Source organism: Polyodon spathula, chromosome 1, assembly GCF_017654505.1.
Source record: "Polyodon spathula isolate WHYD16114869_AA chromosome 1, ASM1765450v1, whole genome shotgun sequence".
NCBI classification, from domain to species: domain Eukaryota; kingdom Metazoa; phylum Chordata; class Actinopteri; order Acipenseriformes; family Polyodontidae; genus Polyodon; species Polyodon spathula.
This window is the reverse complement of record NC_054534.1, coordinates 34,081,049-34,108,956: the sequence shown is the minus strand read 5'-3', so window position 1 is coordinate 34,108,956 and position 27,908 is coordinate 34,081,049. Positions and strand designations below refer to the sequence as shown.

The window sequence follows — 27,908 nt, the reverse complement described above, 5'->3', positions numbered from 1 at the left end:
AGGGAAATGGAGTGGGAGAAGGTAGGTGATGCAATTGATTTGGGAGGCGGTAATCATCTTTATAACATTAACTTTACCCAGCATAGAGAGGCCTAGTTTTGTCCAGTTTTGTAAGATACTTTTAATTTCCAACCCTGGGGTGAGCTTTATGTCCAGATAAGTCATTCCAGTTGGAAGCCATTTAAACTGCCAGTGTTCTCTTATACACAGGGGACATATTTTAGACAGTGGCATAGCCTCTGATTCTGACAGTTGATTTTATATCTTGATATCTGTAAAATGAATTTATTAATGAGAGACAGCTGTCTGTGGGTTGGATGACAGCAGTAATATATCATCTGCATAAAGCAAAAGCTTATGTTCTTGCTGCCCTGTGCATATACCCACAATGTTAGTATTATTTCTTATTATTTCTACCTCAAGAGGCACTAGAGCAAGGGCAAAGATAAGTGGAGAGAGGGGGCACCCCTGTTTTGTTCCTCTGTTAAGCAGAAAGTGGGAAGATATTAGTCAATTTGTAAGAACTGCTGCCACAAGGCTTGTAAATAACAATTGTAACCAATGTATGATGGACCTAAACCAAACAATTCCAGTCCGAAAGAGATACCACCATTCCACTCTGTCAAAAGCCTTTTCTTCATCGAGGAAAAAGGCGACAGTGGGTTCTGCGCTATTCCTAGTCTGCCATAAAAAATGTATTTACGTAAATTATCTGCTCAAGTCTCAATTGTTGGAAGGCCCATCTGCATAGCATTATGAAAGTTAGCAATTTAGGAGCAACCTCGTCTGAGAACTTCTTATAGAAGTCTGCACAAAGTACACTAATATCTTTGATAGCCTGTTGGATTTCCTTCAGTGTAAAATCTCCCCCAAGTGAAACCCTTTCCTGCGCTGATAAAGTCGGCAGGCTAAGTAATGAAAAAAAAAAAAAATTAAATTATTATCATTTTTGGGACAATGGGATGCATATAAGTTTTAATATGTCTTGAAGTTGTTATTAATGTCTTTTTTTTACATCATTAGTTTGTTTCCATCATTCATCATTCCAGATGAAATTAAAGTTTGGGCATGCTGCTGTTTAACCCTTTGCGCTAGTAAAATACAGTTTAGCTCTATTTTAAGTCTATTTATGTTGTTTGACACCAAGGGTTCAGGATGGGCTACATACAATTTCGTGACATCTTTAATTTAGTTTTCTAACATGTGCTGTATACTTTGTTTCTTAAGAAAAGAGGAATGTTGTATAAGACGACCTTTCAGATAGCCTTTAAATGCATCCCATGTCACTCCAGGGTTGGAAACTGATCCCTCATTAATTTTCCAAAATTCCTGTATTTCCTTTTTAATAAAATCACACAATACTTTATTTTGGAGTAGAGAGGTATTCATACGCCACCGAGGAGTATAGTTCCCTGACAAAGCATCAATGAATAGTGTGATCTCTATAGGGGCATGATCAAACAGAACAATATTGCCAATTGATGCCTGTTCTGTTATGCAAATCAGGTTTTTCGACAATAGAAAGTAATCTATTCTTGAATAGGAAGTATGTGGACGAGAAAAAAAAAAAGTATATGCCAACTATGAACAAGACCCAGTTCTTCTGATATTATATCAATGGCTAATCTACTCTTTGTTGAAGTCTTCTTAGCCCTATTAGATTTGTCTAAGAGCGCATCTGTAACGATTTAAGTCCCCTCCAATTATTATTATGTGGTCATTACCTAGCTGTCTAACAGCGGCACAGACATCGTGAAAGAAACCAGATGATTGAGTACGTAGCATAAATACTCATTAATGTATATCTCCTACCACCAAGTGCCAGGTCTAAAGCCACCCATCTTCCCTCCTCATCTGAGATCTGTTTATTTACTTGTGCAGTAAGGTTTCTGTGAATCAGGATGATAACCCCACATTTTTTAGAAGAGTATGTGCTAAAATAGACCTCACCCACTGTGGCAAAGTGGTTTGCAGTGCGCAGGTGTAGAGGTGATGCAGTGCTCAGGAATGATTTGTAACAGTACAGTTCACAGTTAAACAGCTCTTCATTTGCTGGTAAATAATATCTGGCTCTACACACCAATGTGTATCGCTCAGCTAAACCACAGGGTTCAGTCCTGAAATAATAATGCAGTAATAATAACACACAACACAGACACAACCACTTATCCAAACAGTGAGTGCTCTTTGTGCAGGTGGTGCTATACAACAATTGTGAAACAGCGGTGCAGTACAGTCTGGGTTCAGTGCTGGCTTTTAGCGACAGCTCCTGGCTAGAGTTAGGCATCTAACAATGACAAACAATGACAGTTAGAACAACAAACCAAACACAAAACACTCAGTTATTTTCTATCTGTACTCCTTTTACAGGTCCGTCCTTAACCATAACAAAAGGAACAGATTGCTCGACCACATCCCCTAATACACCTTCAGTCACGCTCCCTTCAATAGCGAGTAAAATCACGTCTCCTCCAATCCATGACTGACACATCACCTACCGCATCAAGGTGATGACTTCTGGTATTGTTGCTCTGCCCCCTTCGTCGATGGCCGACTCCCAGCTGACCCTGGAATTAACTGTCAAACCATCCAGTCCTGGGCACACTGTTCCTGTTATACAGCGCCCTCACAGGTCGGGTGGGAGATTGTTGAATCGGATTCATTCAATCTCTGTCACACCCACCCAGTCCCTCCTCAATTTGCTTAAGTGAGTTTCTTATAACAGGGCTATGTCTGCCTTCTTTTATTTTAAATACAAAAGAATCTGTTTTCTTTTAACATGGTGATTTACCCCCTTCATATTCCATGAAACCAGTTTTACTGCCCCTGCCATAGTACTCTATTAACACAATATTTTAAAAGTCCCTGGGTCTCTATAATGGCAGTAACACGTCTCTAATCAATATTGAATTCAATAGCATTTTCTCAGAGTGACTTTCCAGGCTCTGCTGTTTAATGGACAGTATGCAAAAAAACTGCACCAAACCTGCCAACTAAAAAAACTTCAACCAATTTAGATGCTCCACAAAACATAAACATACAACACATCCTTTCCTCAGAACACTCGACAGGTAAAACACAAAGTAAAAGAGAAAATAGTAGTGGCAAACCTTTTTCCATTACCACTTACCTGCAATGAAACTAAACTTACAATAATGGGACTGTGGTACTTCCCTGAAACCACTGGACCCCCCTCCCCCAATCACCCCTACTTAGGCTTAACTATGTGCTGCTATTATATTATATTATATTATATTATATTATATATATATTATATTATATTATATTATATTATATTATCTGTTCACTCCACTATTGACATTATCTTAACTGTTCTTCCTGCAGCAATGCCCAGTATTAATATTTGTTGTAGTCATGTTTTAGTAACATGGAAGAAAAATAATAAACCCCCACATCCTCCACTGTATAGTTGTTCTCTGAGCTCACCTGCTGTATAGAATATTCAATCCAACTCTATACATAGAAGAATCGATTTTCTTTAGAAGCTGAATTTGCATCGGTTAATTGAAAATAGCACATATATATGCCTACACACATATGCAGATATTTCAAATCTCAGCCATTAACCAAAGGTTTTAAAAGTACTGTGTTATGTTATCTTTCCAATTGTCTGTTTCTGTGAATAAGTTCAAGTTTCAGTCTCAAATCTCAAATAGTTTTCCTGTTACGCCGCAGATCTCACAACAGATGACCCCTGAGAGTTTTACCCTCACTCCGGCAGGGTTGAGAGAAAACTTCTAACTGGGTGATGAAAACCGATGTTTTTAGCTGTTGATTGAAACCTTCATGATCGTTGGGTACAGCATAGCATATCGTAGCCCCTTGTGATCTGTCTTGGGATAGATCCTGGAAGAAAAATACATGGATGTTCCTCCATTCAACTCAGCCTTTCTCCCGGGCAGCTCTAAGCACTGCCTCCCTTGCAGTATACCGCAAGAAGCACACAATAATTTGCTAAGGGCGCCCTTAAGAGCCAGGTCTCGGACCCAGCGATCTGTGTGCTCTCTCAAGCTCAAATGTGTTGTCAGGATCTAGGCCCAGTGACTCGCTCAACAGAGTTTTTTAAAAAACTCTTAATATATCACCCTTCCATGCTCTCAGGAATCCCCACAATCCTAATATTTTGTCAGCGTCCTGTTTTCTAGGTCTGAAAGTTTCTCTTGCATCTGTTCCATTTTCTGTGCTGTCGAGTCAATCACAGGCTCTTTCATCTGAAACCGATCCTCCAGGTTAGATATTCGGGTCTCTGTTTTGGCAACCCTCACACCCAGCTGCTGTATTTCAATGAGTCTATGCCAGCCTTTACCCCCGCCAGATCTGCACCTATTCCTTGTAAAATACTTTTAATGCTACTTAGCTCTGTCGCAGGTCCTTTCTCCGGTGCAGCCGCCATGTTACGCTCAGCAGTTGAGACTTCTGATGTCAGCTTGTTTCTTTGTTTTTGAGAGGAAGATCTTTGGGGTTGTGCTTCGGGATCGAATGGCAAGGCAAATTAGTATCTCTAGTGTAGGTAGCACCATTTATATATTTTTGTCAAAGGGGCTGAGGGAAAGAGGAGTCCAGCAAAGCTGAGCCTTTCACTACACGGCCATTTCGGGTGATCGACTCACGTGACGTAAATTAGTCTTTGATCTCAATAGGAACTTGAGTCTGAAGTCCCCTCAGCACAGTTAATCGCAGTACAAGCTGTCCACCACCAATGTAAAGTAGGTGTTGAGAGTGCATTTCGGTCTCCATGCTCTTCAAAACCTTCCCTATACAGTAATTCTTGCAATTGTCTCTACAGTGGCAACAGTAATTATTATGACATGCATACCTCTCCAGTAGAAATAAATATTATTTCTATTATAAAAGTCATGTCCCAATTAGAATCTATCAGTATGTAACCGAGTCACTTATATGTGGATGTCCCTGCAACAAGTTGTGAGCAGTTGTGCAACCAGTTGCTTGAAGTAGAGCCGAGCTCTACTTTCCAAGCAACCTCCTGAGCGACTTCTGTAGACATAGGCAATCACGTGGCAATTCGCAAACTCTGATTGGTTCTTATAATGCTGACTGCGCGGCTTGTAAAGAAGCGCTCATTTTAAAAATGTTGGAGGTAAACAGTTTCGTCCAGCATTTACGTGGCTTTGTTATTTCTTAAGGAATATGGCATTTGAAATAACAACTGTTGAAAAAATAATAACAGCCAACTCTTCCTCGTTAATTACTGGACACATTAAGGCCTGACCAAAAAAAGTGTCAACTCAGTTGTCAAAACCAAAAAAAACTACTCCACCTTATAGATGGTATAAAAATGAAAAAAAAAAACTGTCACCTCAGTTACAAAAAAATGAAACTTGTAAACGCAGGATATTGTTGCATAAGTAATTGCTCATATGTGAACACAGCAATTGCTCACAAACAAGTTGCATGATTTCGGGAGCAATTGGGTTGTGCAACAGATTGCTCAGGTGTGGACCTAGCTTTACTCGAAAAATAAATGCCAACATGTTCGATACCTTTAGCGACCAAATGGCAAGGCGCAGATATTTTGCAGTTCCAAAGTACTTTTTCAAGCCGGCTGAAGTTAGATTCAAGTTCATTGTTCAACTTTTTTGTTGTTTGCTTTTCAACTTTTGAATAACGAAAAACAAACTGGTTCTGTTTTTGTTTTTCAGCTTTTTGAATGAGGACACATGAAAAAGCTGCCAATTTGTTATTCAGCTTTTGGGGATCTAGCGGCGATGGACTCCCTCTCTGGAAGCACTGTTTCTACTAACTGCCCAATTGTTTCTACTAACTTGGCTTGTGTTTTTGATGCAAGTTAAAAGAAAAACTGGGGCAACCTTGGCCCCCAGCGGTTTTACAGTTGCGCCTATTTGCTTTGTGCTGGGCAAGCTTGCCCCAATGATTTCTTGAAACTTGGCTTCTGTTTTTGATTATCTCCACTTTAAATGGCTGAGCACTTTGATAACTTGGGGCCTCATGCACTAAACTGTGTTAAATTACCTGAAATACTGTGTGGAAAGAGAAACCCATACTGCATGCAAAAAGGAAGGACTGACCGCTCTATTCACTAATATAATAATATGCATGAATAAGACGAGCTAAATGATTAATTTGCCAGTTATCATAGCACGCAAAATGCTGCACGTGTTACAAACCACTTATGTTAGTATATGGGCACTCCTAAGGACAGGTAGTCCGGCTCTCACTTTGTCAGAATGACAGTGACCAAGAAGGCAGCAGCCGGCACCAGCTACATCTTGAGTGGGTCTCCGTAGGATGAGGGGAGGTGGCCTGGTGTTAAGCAGATTTCTGTATCCCCATACAATTCTGTATCCCTAGATTTGACGATTGCGTAGATCAAGATCGCTATACGTGAACGCTTGATGTTTCTGAACAGTAGTTACATGTAATAAAATTAAAATGTGTTTTAAAAGAAAAATACAGTTTTATAAGGTTACTTTTAATCAAGGGTTTTGTGTATTGAGCAACGCAGGAGGCTAAGCGTACTGTAGAAAATCAGTGGTGTTAAACGTGCTGTTTTATTTTGCTATAGAATTAGTTTGGTCTTGTTTTCAATATTTGTTGCAAACTGCAACAGAACTCAGTGGCAGTGCATGAGAACACAGCGGGACTCGGGCAAATGAATATCGCGCATCCATGTCAAGCTTTGAAAAACTGCATCTGCATAGGCACGGAATCATGCAGGGGTACAGAATTCCCCATAACACTGGGAATGTCTTGCTTTGAGATGGTCAAAGCGGAGAAACAGAAAATAATTAACTGAAAACGAATATGTGTTTGTTCACCTTTATCCCCCTCTGGTTTATTTTGAAGGTACTCTGGTACCGAAATATTGGCTAAATATAAATGTTTTTCTTTTAAAGGGATTGCAAGTGTGCGGTTTCTTATTTATTTATTTTTTTAAGAAAGTTTAACCTTCCAGCTGCTTATCTGGTATTTTCAATGTGCTGCACAGGCTAGTCACAATTTGTGCAGTACTCACAGTTGTTTTTTCCAAGACAAAAATGCAAATGTTTTCAGGGACAAAATAATTCAGTGTAATTCATGTGTTAAAAGAGCACAACTGTCTCTTGGCCTTTTCCGCAATACAACGTCATAGTTGAAAAATGTTACACAGCACTGTCTATTCCTACAATGCATTTTGCATTGAGAAAGCTACACATTTGGAATCGGAATAAAGGAAATGTTTACGTAATACAGTTCACGTGCAGTCATCTTTTGGTAAGTTTAATATTGCCCTTAATCCACAAAACCAACGAAATACATCCTATGTAGCCTATATTTGACATTTGATTGGTAGTGTTCTGTAGAGAACGAGCACTCGTTTATCCTGGAAAAAATTAAATACAGTACCTGAAAGCAGATATACGCATTTATCATGTTTCCCACACAGCACCAGTTGTGGACTGCTCTATTTATATATGTGATTTAGACAGACACTACCTGGTTTCAATAAGCGGTAAACTTAACAAGCGCTGAGAGACTTAGGAAAGTTTGCACCATTAAGTAAACATGGTTTTTATATCACGTCCCTTCCTCATGGTATTAGGGGAGAGAATTTGAATACATTTCCATAGATTATCATTATTAATTGTATGTAAATGATTTGCAAGCGGTATCTTTTTCCACACGATTCATTTTGCATGTAAAGTCATTTGCCACTGGTTAGTGAATGTAGCAGGTGTACAAAGCACGTAGTAACGGACTTACTGCGTGGTAAACTGGTTACTGCTGTTTAGTGCATGAGGCCCATGGTGTTTGGGCATTATTCAAGGCTCTAGAACTAGAATAAGACAATACCATACATTGCATGCAGGAGCTTATCTTAGTCTGTTGAAAGGGTTAAGATGTGAATCTGTGTAGTGTACCGGTTATGTAGTTGGAGTGAAAGTACGGCTAGTTAGTGTTCAAATCCTGCCATATATATATATATATATATATATATATATATATATATATATATATATATATATATATATATATACACACAGTGCCTATAGAAAGTCTACACTCCCCTTGAACTTTTATCACATTTTGTTGTGTCTGTGCCTCATTTTCCACAAAACTGAACAATCATGATTGGATAAGTCTCTTCCCACCTGTGTTAATACTTGGTGGAAGCACCTTTGGCAGCAATTACAGCTGTGAGTCTCTTGGGATAGGTCTCTACCAAGTTTGCACACCTAGATTTGGCAATATTTGACCATTCTTCTTAACAAAACTGTTCAAGCTCGGTCAAGTTGCTTGGGGACCGTTGATGGACAACAAACTTCAAGTTATGCCACAAATTTTCGATTGGATTTAGGTTGGGGCTCTGACTGGGCCACTCAAGGACATTTACCTTTTTGTTCCTTAGTCACTCCAGTGTAGCTTTGGCTGTGTGCTTTGGGTCGTTGTCATGCTGAAAGGTGAGCTTCAGTCCCAGTTTCAGCTTTCTTGCCGTGGACAGCAGGTTTTCCTCAAGGACTTCTCTGTACTTTGCTCCATTCATTTTCCCTTCTATCCTGACAAGTGCCCCAGTCCCTGCCGATGAGAAACATCCCCATAACATCATGCTGCCACCTCAAAGCTTCACAGTAGGGATGGTGTTTTTTGGGTGATGCGCTATGGTGGGTTTGCGCCAAATAAACGCTTTCCATTTAGGCCAAAAAATTCCATTTTAGTTTCGTCAGACCACAAAACTTTTTGCCACATGGCTATAGAATCTGTGTTTTTTTTACATACTTCAAATGGGATTCCTTCTTGCCACTCTACCATAGAGGCCACATTTGTGGAGTGCTTGTGATATTGTTGTCAAATGCACACTTTGACCAGTCTTGGCCATAAAAGCCTGTAGCTCTTGCAAAGTTGTCATTGGCCTCTTGGTAGCCTCTCTGATTAGTCTCCTTCTTTTGGAGGGACTACTTGTTCTAGGCAGGGTCTTGGTGGTGCCATACACCTTCCACTTCTTAATAATCATCTTGACTGTGCTCCAAGGGATATTCAAGGCCTTTGATATTTTTTTTTATATACATCCCCTCATCTGTGTCTTTCAACAACTTTGTCCCGGAGTTCTTTTGAAAGCACCTTGGTGCTTATGGTTGAGTCTTTGCTTTGAAATGCACTACCCAGCAGAGGGAATGAACCTACAGGAACTGCTGAATTTATCCTGAAATAATGTGAATCACTACAAATTAACACAGATGTAGGACACTTAACTTGGTGTGATTCTGAAGGCGATTGGTTACACCTGACCTAATTTAGGATTGCTATTACAAGGGGTTGGACACTTATTCAACCAAGCTATTTCAGTTTTTATTTCTAATTAATTTTCTACAAATTTCTAGAATATTTTTTTCACTTGGAAGTTATGGGGTAGGATGTGTAGATAATTCTGAAAGGGGGTGTAGACTTTCTATAGACACTGTGTGTGTGTGTGTGTGTGTGTGTGTGTGTGTGTGTGTGTGTGTGTGTGTGTGTGTGTGTGTGTGTGTGTGTGTATGTGTGTGTTTGTGTGTGTATATATATATCATTCATATCAACCACAGTTTTTTTCACATAAAAAATGTTTGTTACGCATAAATAAAATACTTATTTTTTTTTAAGTTTTCAATATAAACCTGTGTGGGATTCAAACACAAGACAGGCTTCTAATGCAGCTTGCTATGCAAACACCTTAACTTTCATGCCACAAAGTTTGTCCTCTCATTTTATAACATTTGCAAGTATATATGTAAAGTTACAGTTTTTAACACGTAACAAGACCAACAAGATTTTGTACATAATGATTATGTATTATCCTGATTGTACTGAAAGCGTTCATCTGATTTTGCAAACTATCATAATACGCTTGATCCATTCATTTAGTATAGTGAACGTTTAGTATAGTGAACGTTTTCATGTTTAGGAAGTAGTACTCAGGGAGACAGATGCCGAATTCACAAAATGTTTGTTTTATTTGAAACTACAAAGAATTCCTGTCAGGGGCCAGAATTCACAGCATAAAAAATAATAACGCTACATTTTAGTCTTGGCACTTTCACTGCATATTCTCTCCAGTCACAGCTCACACGCTCGCTCAGTCGCACCCACAGTTTCTCATTCAAATTCAGCGATGGACTGTCTCCATTCCCCAGGCCCTTATAACCCCTTGTCATTTCCCGCCGCTGTCCGGGCCATCATCAACTAGTCACATCCATGCACTGCAACCCCCTAAAACAGCAACTCACATTCTCATTGAACAAGAATTGTTGAGCATTTATTTTCATTTCATACAGTATTAAATGGCAGTGTTTATAACTGATAGTGAAAAAGAAATAAATATCAAGACAGATAAAGAAAGAAATGTATGTGTTGATGTATTTATTCAATAATTTCAATATTTATTAATGCATTTATTTATTTATGTTTTACTTTTACCAAATATATAGGCTACCCTTCAGCATAGCTAATTCTCAGAAATTAACATTCCTTTTTGTCCAGCGGGGACCACAAATAGTGTTACTCTCATCAATCAATATCGAGAGGAACCGTGCTTCTTTGCGCCAATAGAGACCACAATGAGCATTATTACACTGACAGGAAACCAAAAATTTTCAGAGATCAAGATCAGAATCTTAGAATGATGAGATGACTTTAAAAAAAAAATCTCCAAAAATGTATAAAAAATAAGTCCCGAGAATTCTCAGCTGGCTGACATCTTTCAGAATATTGCTTCTTTTTTCAACTAATTTGATGCACTGACAGTAACACACCGCACTTGTAAACTGAAGGTTATAATTTCAAATCCCATGCATGCCAGAAATTATACTTTTTGTAGGCAAATGGTAACATTTTAAAACAGAAATAAATCATTTAATATAAACAATAAGTGTGATTGTTCCCTAGTATATTTCCATGTTTACAAAACAAGTCAATTGTCATTAAACTCAGATGTCCTGTAATATACATATGCGTGGATAACACTCCCTGGGGTCTAGTCCATTCTAAAATATCAACAAATCATTGCATACATAGCTAATTCTAATGTCAAGCATGCCAAGTCCCTGTGCTAACATGATTAAGTTAGGATAAGATGTGTAATGAACAATAACAAAAAAAAATTAAATGCAGAAAATTCCTGGAACACCACAAGTCCGAACTCTATGGTATTGTCAGGTCCATTACTGATCAGTTCTTTATGTTCCTGTACAAACCAACGTTATTATAAAGCCAAGGCTGAAAAAGAAAACTAATTTAAATATGTATTTATTGTAAAGAATAGAGACATTTGGACAGAGTTCCCCCAATTCTGAAATAATAGCAGTGTAGTTAAAAAAATCATCCTTAGATGTTTCTGCTAATGTCCCAGAATACATAGTGCTATGTAATCTAAGGCAGGCTTGTATTTTGTATTAATTCCTCTCAGCTCCAAGTCCAAATTACATCCTTTCTTATATTTCCTTCCTGGAAATACTGCATTATGTGAAACAGCATTTATTTAGGTCTAACCCTTACAAACATACACTGCACTATCACTGTACCTTCTGTATGAAGCAATAAATATTACAATAGACATTAGGGGTATATTACAATACTTACTGCGTTGAGTTGATCAACTCAAATGCCACTGTTTCCATCAGCAGGAAATAATTAAATTGCCTCACGGATGTTTACAGCAAAGGGCACATGACTGTGCTCTCCATGATACAAATCACAAAAATTGTTATGACAAAGACATAATATAATATAAAATGTTGTTCTGTTTAGCTTAAATATAAAACCACATACTCGCAGCTACTTTTGGAGCCTGGTACAGATGGCCAGTGGAAACAAACAGGATTAATTTCCAATTTTAGGCCATAAAAACCTAAATTACACAATGTCAAATAATTGTATATTCTTCCCTAAGGTGTTAAAGTACAGAAGGTAACGAGATATACCAATACAAAAAATGATTACAGTCTTCTTTCTTAGTTCAGTGTTAACCTTTCTACTCTCTGAAATTACTGCAATAAACATCTAATTAGTCATAAAAACTGTTTACTGGCATAACAGCAAATACTTTCATCATCTCAGCTGACTGCTAGTAAGAAGTTACAGCTGAAAATGACAGCAGCTTTCCCATGATAATGTCGTTAAATTAAGAAGTGGGCAGCAGAAGTGTATATAGGCTTTTTAAACACTAACATATATCCCTGTTTTCTTAATTTGTTATTTATAAGGCAGATGGGCCCGAAGCAAGGTCCCAGTCAACTAAAATTATTTCAGATAATATTTTGAAGCAAACATTTATATAAAATATTTTAAAATGTGCAAGGAAATACTAAGAACAATGACACTTAACTCATTCCCCCCACAGTGTCTCTGTTTGTTTGTTTTTTTATACTAGTTTTTTTTTTAATGGTTTTATTCCTCTTAAAGAATGTGCCTTTTTCTTTGCTTCAAATTAGGGTTCCTTCAACTGTGACATTAGTCGTTCTACCTCTACTGCTAACATACAGGTTAGGTTATTATGCCATTCAACTAACTTCTGTATTCACAGCCCAGTGTCAATATCACGAGGCCCTCAATGATCCAATTAGTTGTCTACTGTTAAACTATCTCTGTCTGTTCCAGACTGATATAATTACTAGTTTATCAAAATTGGGCAATGTGTCACACAGATGATAACAATAATTAATTAGTCCATAATAGATGCATTTGATTTTTGTCTATTTTATTGAAAGACTGTAATGTAACCCATACATCTCCTGAAATCCAGCCATTTTGTAGGACTAGTCTATAACTTTGTTATAGTGTCACAATTGTGCATGTCAAGGAGTGTGATTCAAAGCCAAGGGTGTCCTGGCTTTAAAAATATACACGCGATGCTAATAAAACATGTCTAAAGACAGGTGGAACACATCTCACAATATTATAATCATCAAGATGTCTCCAATAAAAAGTACAGTTTATTCACTTCCTCAACTAAACTGTTCCAGTCAAACCCCATTTATTTGACATGTTGTAGGTTAGTTTTAGCTCTGCTACACATGTGTGACCTATAGAATTACATCAGAACATGGGAAATGTGGGAAAGTATAATAAATAGTTTGCATGAATACACTTAACATTACCCACACCAATCATACAATGGCAGTAGACTCATGGTGCTTGGGCACTAGTCAAGGCTCTAGAACTCGAATCAGAGAATACCCTACATTGCATGCAGGAGCTTATCTCAGTGTTCTTTTGATGGCTGTTTGGTTTATTGTTTTCTCGCATGCATGTATTTAGAAAGGCTATGTTTATTACATTTGAATAGCGCTCAAGTGTGTTTTTACCCATGTTAGCTGAGCTTTCTTACATACTTTCTAAAAACGTTGAAGTAATCACAGGGGTTGGATAAAATATTAGAAAAAAACGGCTACAACACTGTCAATAGGATGCTGTATGTACAAGCTTCATACTGTAGCCAGAGGAACCTTGAAGTACAGCCGTCCTGCATAACGCACTCACACATTCTTTAAAAAATAAAATGACATTTTCAAATTGAGCAAAATGTGATTAAATTAGAAAATAGAGGTCCGAACCACATATTTCAATGACAGACTTCCAATACGTATTTACTAATTTGATGACAGATTTATGTTGCAGATTGCATCCTAATGGGTTTCCTATCAAACAAATCAAATAAAATAACAACTTGTACCTTGCTTATTTCGAAGCACTTGACATGAATGATTTAAAGCCATTTAAAGCAAGTGCAAACAGGATCATGTTGGCTTGCTGTGAGTAACTGTGTTTTTCTTATTTACAAAGCAACCTTATCAACCTTATCAATAATGTTGTTCAAATAATTGCAAACCTTTCTTATCTGCCTGGTAACTTCAAGTTGCTCTTGACCATTCCAGGTTACTTCTGTAAGCTGACTACAGAAATCCAGTCAACTCACAGTAACCTGTAGTACCTTTTCATTTCATTTAACCTTTATTTTACCAGATAAGAAGATTGAGAACAAATTCTCATTGACTACAATGATCTAGTCAAGAGGCAAACATCACAGCAGCACAAACAAACAAATACAACATAGAAAAATAAATAGCACATTAACAAATACATACTTGTGCATCAGACAACAGTGAATTCAGATTCCAATTAAAAACATCCTCCGAAACAAAACTCTGTAGTTTTAATTGGATTTGACATTCATTCCAGTCAATAGCAGCCGCAAACTGAAATGAATTACGCCCAAAAACAGTGGACACTCTGGGAAAAGCCAATCTAATAAAAAATCTGATCTTAAACTGTAAACTGAAGCAGAGAACTGTAATAGGTTGCACAGATATAGTGGGGTTTTCCCAATCAGGGTTCTATAAACTAACCTAAGCCAATGATCCAATCGCCTAGTGTGCAATGAAGGCCATTCAAACACAATATAAAGACGATGAGTAAAATAAGAAGCACCAGTTATAAATCTTATAGCAGAATGGTATAAAGCATCAAGCTTCCCCAAAGCAGCTTTCAGGGACATTTTGTAGACAACATCACTATAATCCAGTACTGGAAGAACAGACTTCTGGACTATACCTAGTATACCTAGCAGAATATGTAAAAAATGATACCCTTTTATTTCGAAGACGACCACCACTCAATAATTTTGTGATACACCTGCCATAGGTCAGGCATTCGCTGAGCATGTTATATCAAAGTTGCCGGTAGAACCCTCAGTGGAGCGACGTCCTTGGTCCCACCTCACCGAAGTGATAATCAGTTACTACACGGAGAACTTGGTTCTCCTTTGCATTGAACCTTCGACCTCGCAAAGTTGTTGGTATTCTTCTCTTTCAGAGAACCGGGGTTACATCCTAACTTATCGTTTATTGCGACAGACGAAACCAATTCTAGATTTGACAGGTTGTTCCCCCAGTATCTTATTTGATGGTCCTATGGGTTAAACCAGTAGCACACATTATCTGCAGCTACATAAATGGCAGTGCACTATACAGAAATGATGTTTCCCATCTGCTGTCTGCGCAAGTTTCACACTGAAGTATAGCAGGTCATGGATTTCATTGTCACATAGGTAAATTAGATCATATATGGTGCAGGGATTTTTGGAAACTTTGTCCTCCTGTAATACTTGGTCCAATTCTCAGCTTTTGACATTCTCCCAATAGGAGGAGATCCAATATGGATATAATTTTGGAGATTTACAGTGCAAAGTATGGGTATTGAAAGTAACACAGGGCACGAATATGGTCATCCTTGGTATTCACTTTTTTTTAACAGGAGATTCGATCTGGATTCCGTTTTGTACAAATAGGAAGCAAGTCATGATGCCTGCCACCTTTCACTAGGCAAACCAGGGCCAGCAGGCAGAGAATTACAAAATACAAACATACATTATATATATATATATATATATATATATATATATATATATATATATATATATATATATATATATATATATATATATATATGTACAGTCTCTTCCCTAATGTTAAATCATGTATATTTGAAAACATGTTTTACATTTCACTGTGGTCCATTCCAAGAATCTGGAGCCTTAAGGGCAAAATCATTCCACCTCTGCATTCCAACCCTATATATCAAACTGTACCATATGTAGATGCAGTATTAAGCCAGTCAGGAATTCAAACAACACATTTCCAGTGAATTAAAATATGAACTAGTGCCGGTGAAATCTTTATGATTTGACAAACAAAATCTATTTAGTTTCTGCTACAGTTCATCTGTTAGGATCACTTCATCAACACTACATCAGCACAGTATAAACCTCTAAGATTGTTGTAAACTACACCTGACATGTGTAGGTCACCGCAGACACAGAAGTTCACCATATTAATGTTCTACTCACAATAGTTATCAACTGAAAATTAACACAGAGCCAGGTAGGCGAGATGCACTTTATCAATGGCTTACCCTTTCCCAACAGAATAACAACCTCACTGTTCCTACATCAGACCACTTTTTTTATTAATCATGTATTGTTACATATTGATGAAATGGGCATAGACTGTTGCTGGCTTCTTTACCAACAGTTTGGAGTTTTGTGTGTAAAACTTTTTATTTACAGTAAGAGTCAATGGGTATATGTGTTGAACTGGTTAGCATGCAGGGTTCAGTCACTCCCTCAAATGGTTTCTGAGGCTTTGACAAGGCAGCAGTCTGTAAAACGAATGACTCGAAAGGGTTCAAGTTTTCTTTGATGATAAACATGGTTGAACCTGAGCTAGAGAATCACAGATTCCCGGTTATGAATATGGTAGTTCTTTAACATTGCTAGTCCCTTTCACAATAATTGTGTTCAGTTAGGACAATCTTATGTTAAATACCCACCTTTATTATAATACAAAATCTTACAGATTTCCAAAAAAACATTGAACACAATGGTTGTAGAAATAAGTAGAGTAAAAACAGTTGGAGCACAGCCTCACCCTTCGGAGTATCCTGGTGCCACCTGCTAAAAAACAAACAATAACATAATAAATCTGTATGACGTATTCATCCCGGTGAACAAACGATATTAGGCAGAGGAGCAGCATATACTTCCCTCCTCCAAACAAGGCTGGGAGTGAGGTGGTGGTGGTTGGGAAGGAGGTGGTAATTTGAAAGCACAACAGGACTGAGTTTGAGAAGGTTTATATAACCTACAGGTTTTTATGAACTTGCCGGTAATTGGCTTGTAGATTGACCAATGAAATGTACTAGGCACTTGTATTACTGATACTATAGATTTCCTGCCTGAAAACCTTGCAAGCTTTATAGTCCTTTTAATCTAAATAAACAGAGATATATAGTGAAAACCCCATCTGAGCCACACTTACAAACAGGACACTATGATTTTGCATGTCTTTGACACTCAACAGTACCATTTCTTTCTTTTGCAATTTAAACATAAAATCTACCAGTATCTGAATTTGCAAATTCAAGTTTCTTCTGTCAGTGAAAGCATACAGACACACTTTGCCATCTTCCTAGAGACTCTGTGATTTAACCAATAATATTGATTCTGTAGAAGCGTGTATCATTTCTCTGCTGCCACGTCTATGCTCTGTGTACTCAAATCCCCCTTTCAGAGTGGCATGCTCTGCCAGGGTCGGAACCTACCCAGGTCAGGACCCGGTGTCATGCTGGTCGGCTACACGATTTCATACTGCTTTTGATAAAGCAGGGTTGACATGGGTGACAGATGCAAGTAAACAATACGTGTATCAATGCCCCGGAAGCAGCTAGTTATGGACGCTTCCATGTTTCTTCATCCCTGCTGCAATCTGGCTCTGGTGTGTCTCAATCAAGAAAAATATGGCTAAACAGAATAAACAGAAAAGTTCCTCATGGAAGTAAACTTTCACGCAGGCATGGCTGTTTGTTATTTCATCGACTTACAAATGGCCATAATGCATTTAGTCTCACTCAACCTGGGTCAAAACGTGTCGACCCACACCCTGAGGTGGGTCGCTGAGACCTGGGTCAACCCAGGTACGACACGGGTACGTGGTTTCCCACTGCGCAGGATTGTGACCTGGGTAGGAGTGCCAATGTGAAAGGGGCTTAACTGTCTGCTGTTGAAGCCCACTGCTGTACTTTAAGGCACTTGAGTCAAAGGATGTTTTTCTTAACAACATCTGATTTCATGCCGCGTACATTATCTGATGTAATAACTTTGGAAGATCACAAAACTACAACTGCTTCAGTAACAACACAGCGAGTCTGAACATTATTCAAACAGCTACTGTACATTTTAATAAGTATAGTCCAATAGTTCTACATACAGCACTAGTTCCCAACAAAACTAAGCACCTCATTTTATTTTCTAAAAAGAAAAAAAGTATTTGATGAATACTGAAGATCAATTAAAAATAAGATACACAATTTACACATGGCTTGCACTTACTAAAAATATTAAAACTAATTATTTTGTCAGTTAAGATGGCATAGGTAAAATAGGTAAAATTGACAGTAAATAGAATAATCTGTAAAGCTATTTAGTAGGCGAATTTCACACTGTACTGTAGAAATCCTTAATGCAGAATTCACAAGTGAACTATAATGTATTTTTAAGTAATAGGTTACTAATAATGAAACTCTATAATACAGTGGATTACACAATACCCTTAAAAGTACATAGTTTTATTGCTACCTCTTCAGGAGAAAGTAACATTTAAGAGATAAGTAGTTTCTATACAGTATCTAACAGTATAAATATTTTGGTGACACATTATGTTACAAACCAATTTGACTGAAATATTATAACCTATAACCTACAACTGCAAAATCACACAAATACAAGTATTACACAGTCTTGTTAACAGGATGCCTTGTACACACTGTAGAAAAGTGTGTTTAAAATGACTTCCTTCCACAGTCTGGTGACTCAATGAGGACAACCCAAGTTTCACTGTTTGAGTTTCTTTTTTGATTTGTATTTATTTTCAGTGGGAGAACTCTCTAAAAATAATACAGTAATATAAATGCAGCTATCTGCATTTGACGAAAAATGGGGGGAAAATAAAACGATCATGATAATACAAACTGAAGGATACTGATATTCCTCTCTGTGCTTGTGTTATTGGCCTCTGCAAAGTTTGTAGGGCTGTAGCTAAAACTGCACAAATTCCTGACCAGTCACTGTTTTAGACCAGTGTAAAAACAGTGTCTTTAACATAAATAAAATTTGTTTTCAAAATGCTAGAATATATATTTATACGTTTTTTTTTTTCATTAAAACAATTGTTTTTAAGAAGGTTGTATTCAATTTCTAAAAGCATGTAATTATTTGGTAGTTTGTTTAAAAAGTCGTTTCATTAAAAATAGTAATACAACATGATGTGTATAGCCCATGTATCTATGGATAAAAAAAATAGCGAAAAAATGCGTTTACATACAAGATTGGAAAACCTGAAGAGCTGAACATTAACTAACAATTCGCCTTATATATACACTTGAAACATATACAGTCCATCAATCATTGGCTTATGTTAGCTACTGTACTGTAGGTAAATTCAAACAATAAAAGAGACGGTCAAATACTGCGTATTTAAAATAAATTCGCAGACAGTTACACCTCTACATTTATACCACACCCCAAAAGTGTGCAACAGTTCAAACATACGCTGCTGTTTTGATTCTATTGCAAACTTTTTAAGACATTTTCAATACATTATAATATATGTCATGGAAAATCATCGAACAAAACTTCAAATGGTAAATTACATTGACTTGACTTACCTGAGGGGTTTGATCCTTAATTCTGAGGTGTAGCACAGCTTGGTTGCCAAGGAACAGCATAGTACCTCACATGTAACAAACCCAAATGCCTGAAAGGATGTGCATGACTGCCTTCAGACAAGACAAATGGTATTCTAGGGTAAGAGCACCGGTGTGAAGGCAAGTCAGTCTGAAACACTTGCCTGACGGATCATATAAACAGGACTCTCGAGCCAGGAGGTGTGAACTTCAACAGCTCAAACACAGCACTGTAGTAACGTTGAGAAAAGTGAGGAGACAGCATCTCACAGTGGCAGAGAGGCAGAACTCGGATTTCATGGAAATATTCAGAATTGGAGCGCATTTCTCAATTAGTAAACTACCATTTAATAAGTATAGAATTATAATTAGCATTATATAAGAACACAAATATAAGCATATAATTTGTATAGCCTCCTCAGTCCCTGTATGCATTTACGTGGATGTTTGGATTTTCAGTGTAAATCATAAACTAGTTTTTTAGGAGCTGGAACCTAGAATGCATTTAAAAGCCCTGGTGGCATCTTTTGGTACAACATTTATTTTAATTGGCGGAAGGATGGCTGCTAACACGTGGGAAATCGAAAAGTAAAGGTAAGGTTTTATTTTAATTATTTTAATTAAACATTACCAATTAATTTTGTAAGGGGTTTCAATTAATTATGTCTAGAACATAAATAAGTAAATCGTTTATTATTAGTTTTGAGTCTTCTGACTTATATTTTTGTTTTTTTAAAACTGTCCGTCAAACTGGATATTGGATAAGGTGGTCAGATTTTTAAGTCCTTAAATTGGGACAGAGTGGAAATATTGTGAATAACTTCCAAACTACAGGGAAGCTCTAGGGTTTTTATTTTCACTTTGGCAATGTTTGATCTGATATATTCATGCTTGCCAACCTTTGGAAACTGTTCAGCGGGACGCTCGTCTCTTATTCTTCCCTTTGTATAAGTTAATGATCAGCAGATGTGCCAGCCGCACGAGGAGCGCAGCGTGTGGTTTTCGCTAATTCTACTGTGCAGAATATATATTTTTTTCCTATGGGTATATAGCGTGACTTTCTTCTTATGCATCTATGCATCTCTGCTCCATGCTATCCTCCAGTGTCCAATCTGCAAACCAGGATCTTCCTGTATGAAAACATTACTTATCTCAATATTTCTATTTAATAAATGGATACTTCATGGAATCAATTATTTCTTCTCAAAATATTACATTTCTTACCATTTAATATGATATGGTAATTGTTCTGTATATTAGTGTGCCGTGATTAATAGATACTAGAATTTTTTTCGGCCACTTTCAACTATTAAACTATCACTATTAAAGGTGATGAAATGTATTATATGTATTCATTTTTTGCAATCTTTTGACTGTGCAATAAATGAAGCCCATTAATTAGCCTTTCTGCGTTTTGTTTAGAAGCTGCCCTAATTGCAGAAACAGGAATTTTCTTCTGAAGTAGTTATTAAGTATGGTAAATAGTAATCCACGTAGGCAAACCCTAAATTTCTCTGAATAGTTGTATTTCCAAATCCCCATTTTAACATGCTGTAAGCGGATGGGTATCACTGAAAACGGGAAGGAACCTTCTGACAAAATGATAACTACATATTTTACGAAGGCTAATTTCTTTGCTGATCTGATCTGAGTCAGCAGTATAGGCTGAGACATGGATCAATGTGTAATAAGATTAAATCCTATTACTTTTTGGATCAAATTAAATGTTGTCACTTCTTTACTTTCGAATGAAATACTGTTTAATTTCCTTAATATAAGCATAAGCAATAGCCTATGTAAAATTGGTAGAGATGTAATCTGATTGTCAGGTAACGCTTTTTCGTTGTCAAAACATTGATTGGCACTGAAAAACTGCATAGACAAGGCCATACAGACATCATACAATTAACATGTTTTTAAGAGGTTTCTTTCTGTTTTAAGTGATAGCTGTTGACTTAAAACAACATGGTAAAAAGGAAATTTAAAAATGAAACTATTTGGAGAAACTTAAAGGGATTGACCCCCCCCCCCCCCACCCCCCAGCCCCCCAGTACTTTGAGACATGACATTTGCCTCTTTTGCTGAAGGAAAACATGTTTTTATCAATGTGCTGTTTTTCTTCTATTAAACTAATAGATGTGATAAAGTAAAATACTTATAAAACTGATTTATCCTGCTTCTAAGGCAGCTTATTTAGATATTTTTTAAAGAATGTAAAATGAAACAAGGATGTGATTCTTTTTTTTTTTTTTTTTTTTTTTTGTAATTATTTTAAACTATTTGTATACAGCACTCAACTATCACTGTGAATAATGTTTTTAACCAAATTAAATGGGCACCTGGAAACCTCAAAGTATGTTATTTTATTATTGCTAAAAAACAAAATAAAATGAAATAAAAAATGTTCTGAAACTTAAAATGTTTTTACAGCATGAATTTCACAAATGTGAAAATAACTAGTTCATAAATTATTTTGTATTCTTCACTAACATATGTTTCTTAGCGGGTACCTGTGGTGAACTGAAAGTGAATATAGTCAGTAGTTTAAACTCTTCAGGCAGCGAGAGTGATGATTCAGATGAGGGCAGCTGCCCGTTCATTATAGTAACAGATATGGTAGTAACACAGCAGCCTGCATGAAAATGCAATATTCTGTTACGAGTGTGACGATGCTCTGGGGAAAAACGGGATGAAATGAGTGTCCCAAGAAAGGTTCTGGTGACACTGGAACCAGTGTGCCAAAAGTGGGACTGTCCCGTCCAAACCGGGACGACTGGTCACCTTAATATTGGGACTATATTTTAGATTTAAAAAATACATGTTTTAGTAATCAGGTTTAATGTAAAGTGCACAGATTTCATCTTGATTTTTATTATTATTAAATAAAATGTATTAAATAAAAACCCAAGTAAAGCATATTAATGATTTATTTGCTGTTTTTTGTCAAGTTTTTCTTAAACTTTTCGGTCTATTTACAACCTCTTCCTGATGATTTTCATTAATTTACATGACAGTTGAATATATATATTTTTAATTTATAATAAGTGGCTGCGATTCAGATCGTGACATTAGTGTTGAAGAAGTTGAGGACCAGGCTGATGAGTTTGGTTCCTCCACTGCAAACTGATGCTGATGACACAGGATCAGAAGATAGTGATCCTTCAACTGCGTCTGAATCAGGAAAAGAACATTGCATATTGTAACGTATAAGACCTTTTTCTGGTTACTCACTCTTATATATATATATATATATATATATATATATATATATATATATATAGAGAGAGAGAGAGAGAGAGAGAGAGAGAGAGAGAGAGAGAGAGAGAGAGAGAGAGAGAGTATTAGTATATTGACATTTAAACCACACTCACGTACAAGATAGGTTGCTTTTTTCACATAAAATGCAACTTCTAACGGTTTTCTTTAATCGCATATTTTCATCTACTGTACCACTTTGAAGGGAGCATTCTGATGAGAAAATGATGGAAGGTCCTTTACAGCGACAAGACTGGGACCCAGATCAGTGAACAATACATTGACAGTGAGCTGTACGAAACCATGACATGTGCTACAAACAGAAGATGTGCTGAAGAAACAGGCAAATCATTGGGTGTAACAGCTGATGAAACGAAACAATTTACAGGGATCGTATTCATGATGAGTATACTAGGCTACCTACAGATTAAAATGTATTGGAAACAAAGTACAAGAGTTCCTACGGTAGCTGACACAATGAGTAGAGATTCGATTCGATTCGCTCACGTTTAAAGGTAGTGGTTGACGTTGATGTTACAGAAGAGAATAAAAAATAAATAAACTGTGCAAAATTGATCCAATTCTTTAGATGATTAGACAAGCCTGCTTGAAAATCCCAAGAGTGACAGCTGTGTCAATTGATGAACAGATGATTCAATTTACTAGAGCCCCCTCATTAAAGCAGTATGTGCCTCGTAAGCCTAACCCAGTTAGATTGAAAATTGCTGTTCTGGCAGACCCAATAGGGTTAGATCTTGATTTTGAGATTTACCAAGGGGAAGACACATTTCCACAAATAAGAACAAAAATGGAAAGCCTGTTGGGTTAGGCGAAGCAGCAGTTAAGTGCTTATGCAAGACCTTGAGTGAAGGCATGTATATTGAACGCATGTATATTTCGACTGATACTTTACCAGAATTCCTGTGTTAGAATATCTTTACACTTTAAGGGTAGGTGGGACAGGTACTGTTATGCAGAACAGAATACTGACATTGGAACATCTAGGTAGAGGCAGTTCTAATCAGTGTGTCCGTGCTGACAACAAGGTCTGTATTGTCAAATGGCTGGATAACAAGGTGTGACAGAGAGCAAATGAATCCTAGTCAACAATCTCCCTCTTGACTTGTGAGGGCTCTGTATAACTGGAACAGTGTGCCTCGTACTGGATGGTCTGGCAGTTCATTCCAGGGTCAGTCAGAAGCCAGCCACCCAGGAAGTGGGCGCAGTCACAATGTCCGAAGTTATCTCCTAATGAGTTATGCAATGTGTCAGTCATGGATTGGAGGAGACATGACTGAACTAGCTATCGCAGGGGGCGTAACTAAGGGTATAACAGGGGATGTGACAATGTAATCTGTTCCTTTGTTATGCTTATTGAAAGGAAACGGAGAATTGAGAAACATATCGTGACCGTTAAGTGCTTTGTTTGTTTGTCAAAACTGTCTGTGTTTGTCATTGTTAGACGGCTAACATGAACCGGGAGCTGTCGCTACAGGCCAGCATCAAGCCCGGACTGCACTGCACCACTTTCACTATTATTGCCTTGCACCACACCTGCACTAAGAACACTCACTATCGGGAGAAGTGACTGTGTCTGTGTTGTGTATTATGCTTGTTATATTACTTCGGGACTGAACCCTGTGGTTTATATGCTGGCGATGCACATTGTTGCATAGAGCCAGTACTATTATTTAACCAGTAACCAACTGAAAGAAAGAAATGAAAGAACTGTTTTGAACTGTGGACTTTGTGTCTGTCGTTGTTTGGAGCACTTGCATCACCTGTACACCTGCACACTGCAAACCACTCCTTCACACAAGGCCATCAACCTGGCTTCATCAACCAGGTCAGTCATTCAGAGATTGTAAGGCAATACAATAAAACAAAATAGGAGGAGTTGACATGATTGACTGCACCATATCCTACTGCAGGGCAAAAGCTAGGCCCAAGACATGGTCAGTTAAGGTTATCATTCACATGCTGGATTTGTCAGCAGCAAATTCATGGTTACAATACCGACAAGATCACTATTCTTTAGGGGACAGAAAGAGAGAGGTTCTGGAATATCTAAACTTCAAGGTAGAGCTAGCCAATGCTCTGATTGCTTGCAGAAAATCAAAGGGGACAAAAGGACAGACTACAAGCCAGTCCAGTGATGATTCCAATGAAGTCCAGCAGGCACACTGGAGGAAGGTCACACCATTGCCTGCAAAGGAGTTTGTTATGAAGGACTCTAGCCACATGCCTAAACTGGCGGAAATAAAGAACTCTGCATGTTGTCGAAATCTTGGTTGCAAGAAAAAAAGAAAGGTCCATTGCACTACATATAATGTTTTATTTAATGTTGTTACAAAAAATTTCACAAGTAGGAGGTGGTAATGTGGATTAAGCGTTTTGGACCAAAGTTGAATAGATCTGTGACTCAACTTCCTTATCAATATCATTTGAAAAAAAAAAGTCTTCACTGGGTTATAGGCATGTTTCAAATACAACCCAAAGTAACAATAAGATCTTTAAAAAAAGAACATTTTTGTTTGAAATGTGAAAGAAATTGTTAAACTCTGGAAGCCCTGTGTCATATGGTTATGTTTCATACTTAAAATGTTGTGTTACCCTGTTGTAAATAAATTATTGTGTGGTTTGTATTGTATTAAACAGTGTAGCACTGAATGAAATTGTTATTGGAAAATTCTCCACTGTCTGAATCCACAAACAAAGTCCCGGAGGCGGCAAGGCGGGCGTCTTTGGAGGCCGACGAAAAAGAAGAGTCGCTGGGATGTCAGCGGAACTCACCGTGGCCAGCTGCTGGCTGTCAGAGGCAGCCGGTAATGTGGAAATCACTGGCTGCAGATTAGTATCACAGTCTTGCTGCCTTCTCCACTCCGCTGCTGTGATATAGCTTGCCATCTGCCCCTCTGGTTCCCTAAATGACAGCAGCCACTGCAACGCAGCACGATCCGTGCGGATGAGGATGGGCAGTCCACACAGATAGTGACGGAAATGGCGGCCCGCCTCCACTGCTGCCAGCAAATCCCATCGGATGACGCAGTACCGCCACTCTGTCTTGTTCAGAGAATGTCTGAAATAAGCCACTCATCTCTCCATCTGTGCCCTGCTGTGACAACATGATCCCTTCATTGGTGGCATCCATGTCAAGTATGAATAGGAGAGTTGGATCAGGGGGAAGCAATACAGGTGCTTGAGTCAAAAACGCTCTGACAAGCCGCAGTCCAGTCATACAGCCCTTCTTTCCTCAAGCCAGTGATGGTGGCAAACGGGGCGAGGAAGCAGCGGTAATAGGAGGTGAGCCCCAGAAACCCTCACAGCTGGTGTTAGTCGGACGGAATGGGCCAATCCCGGACAGCGCTGATCTTTTCGGGCTAATTGCGGATGCCTTCCCCTCCTACTTGGTGTCCCAGGAAGGAGACCTCCTGCTGCATGAACCTGCACTCACAGTCACGACTGCAGACTGCGTCACAGCCTCAACTTGAGCCCCTCTGGATCGACCAGGCTCCCGAAGTGGCACACAAGAGCCCCGCATCCGACCAGGCTACGAGTGGGGGAGGGAGCAATACAGCTTGATCAGCGTCTCCAGCTTCAGCCCGAAGGCTTACCAGCTGCTGGTGCCATCGAATCCCGGGATCTATATTCCACGTGCCTGTTCTCTTTATATCCCACTTCTCTGACACCAAGCACTGGATGAAACTGTTATTGGAAAAAGAAAGCAGTTTTGACAACAGAGCACAATTTAATAGCTGTCAGGCTCTTTATTTGCAGCAACAGGTTCAAAGCAATTAACACAGCTTACAGCACACAATTCTCCACTCTCTGAATCCACACACTCATACACCTGATGCACCCTCTTTTATCCCCCAGATCCAAAAAACACAAAGTTACAAGTAAGTAGGCTTTTACCAATCAGCAGCCACTGACCTTTAACTAATAACAACGTAGTAGATTATCACCCAATCAGAGTCCTGTACAGCCGCTTGGGGTTCACGTGAACAGCACCTGGTGGCCCTTGTGCTGCATGGTGCAAACAATTAAGTCCCACAAGTTAACAGTACCAGAAGGCAATACTGCCTCAAAGCCGGTCCGCCTGCACTCGCCGCTACAATATAATACAAGGCCATAGCCAGCTATGAGGCACCCGAGGCACAGACCTTGGTTAAAATCATACTAATAATTATTTGTTTAGGCACTTTTACACGTTGCTTTGCTGCAAAATAAAATGCATTTCATCCATCGTTGTGTACATACATTAAAAGTCCCACTGATATCTATAGCTTTTGTGCTCTTCAGAATCTTTTACTGTCATTGCAGACAACAGCAACACCATGTGGATAGGCAAGTGCCTCTGATTTTTCAAGGGTCATTATAATATTAAATACAGACTTTTACCGGTTTCCGTACACCTCCAACACAGATAAATAGACACTAGAACTATTGCATAAGTCTATTGCATAAACATTCTGGAACTTTCTTAAACTGAACAGTAACAATATGATGAGGGTAGCACGTTATAATTTGTTCTAATGCCAATAAATGGAATTATATGGAATCTTCCACATGAAGCACTGCCATAGGAATTCCATATCCTGTTACCTTGGGATAACAGGACACAGTACAGTTTCAATAAACACTCATCATAAATGACTAATGTCAGACTCAGGACGGAAGCACACATAATAAAATCCTATGGCCAGTTGCATGAAACACCTTAAATTTTCCTTCAGTTTCAGTGTTTCTTGAGTTTAAGGTTGTTACAGAAAGCAGCTTAACACATTTAAATCATGACCTCAGGTAAGGGAAGGCTGTTGCCACCTTGGAAACTGCATGTGCCCTCCATTTGAGCCCTATATAATACTATACCTAATTCACTACAATAAGTAAAATAACAAAAACATACCTATATCATTTTTCTTTGTTTAAAAATTAACCAGACGGAATAAAATCAAGTTCTCTATTAAGAAAAAAAAAAAAAAGCGTCCTGTTTCATTAATACAGTGTGACATTTTATTAAAAACACTTTGACAAAAGACCATATTACATTTTCCTCTTGAACATGTATTTGTTGATGTAGTATAGACTTCATATAAACAGGAGGATTGCTGGTTAATTAGATTATCATGTTAGTACTGTCTCATGGAGACAGGGTGGGGGTGGTACTGAATGTGATCTGTCACAAATAAATAGGTCAGTAACATATTTTGTGTATTGATCATGAAATGCAGCTCATTTGTTTTTGCTGTGGTTTAGGCCCTCAGCACTGTAGCCGGGTGTAATTAGTTTACTCACCATGACCTAATGATAATTAAGAGTACCCAGCTCATGAAACTCTGTAGTTAGGGGCTGGAGGTTTGTAATCAGGAGCAATGTGTGTGTTTTTTAAACAGGTAGCTTCT

At 38.0% G+C, this 27,908-nt stretch overlaps 1 protein-coding gene across 1 annotated transcript in view; it reads right to left on the bottom strand.

Moving 5' to 3' along the window:
- The window catches only part of si:dkey-247m21.3 (5-hydroxytryptamine receptor 4), a 96,863-nt gene extending 77,465 nt beyond the window's left edge, over positions 1–19,398 (bottom strand). The window contains exon 1 of the mRNA XM_041253774.1: positions 19,231–19,398. The gene's annotated coding sequence lies outside the window, so the exon portion shown is untranslated. The remainder of the gene's footprint in view (positions 1–19,230) is intronic.
- Positions 19,399–27,908: the final 8,510 nt, after the last annotated feature.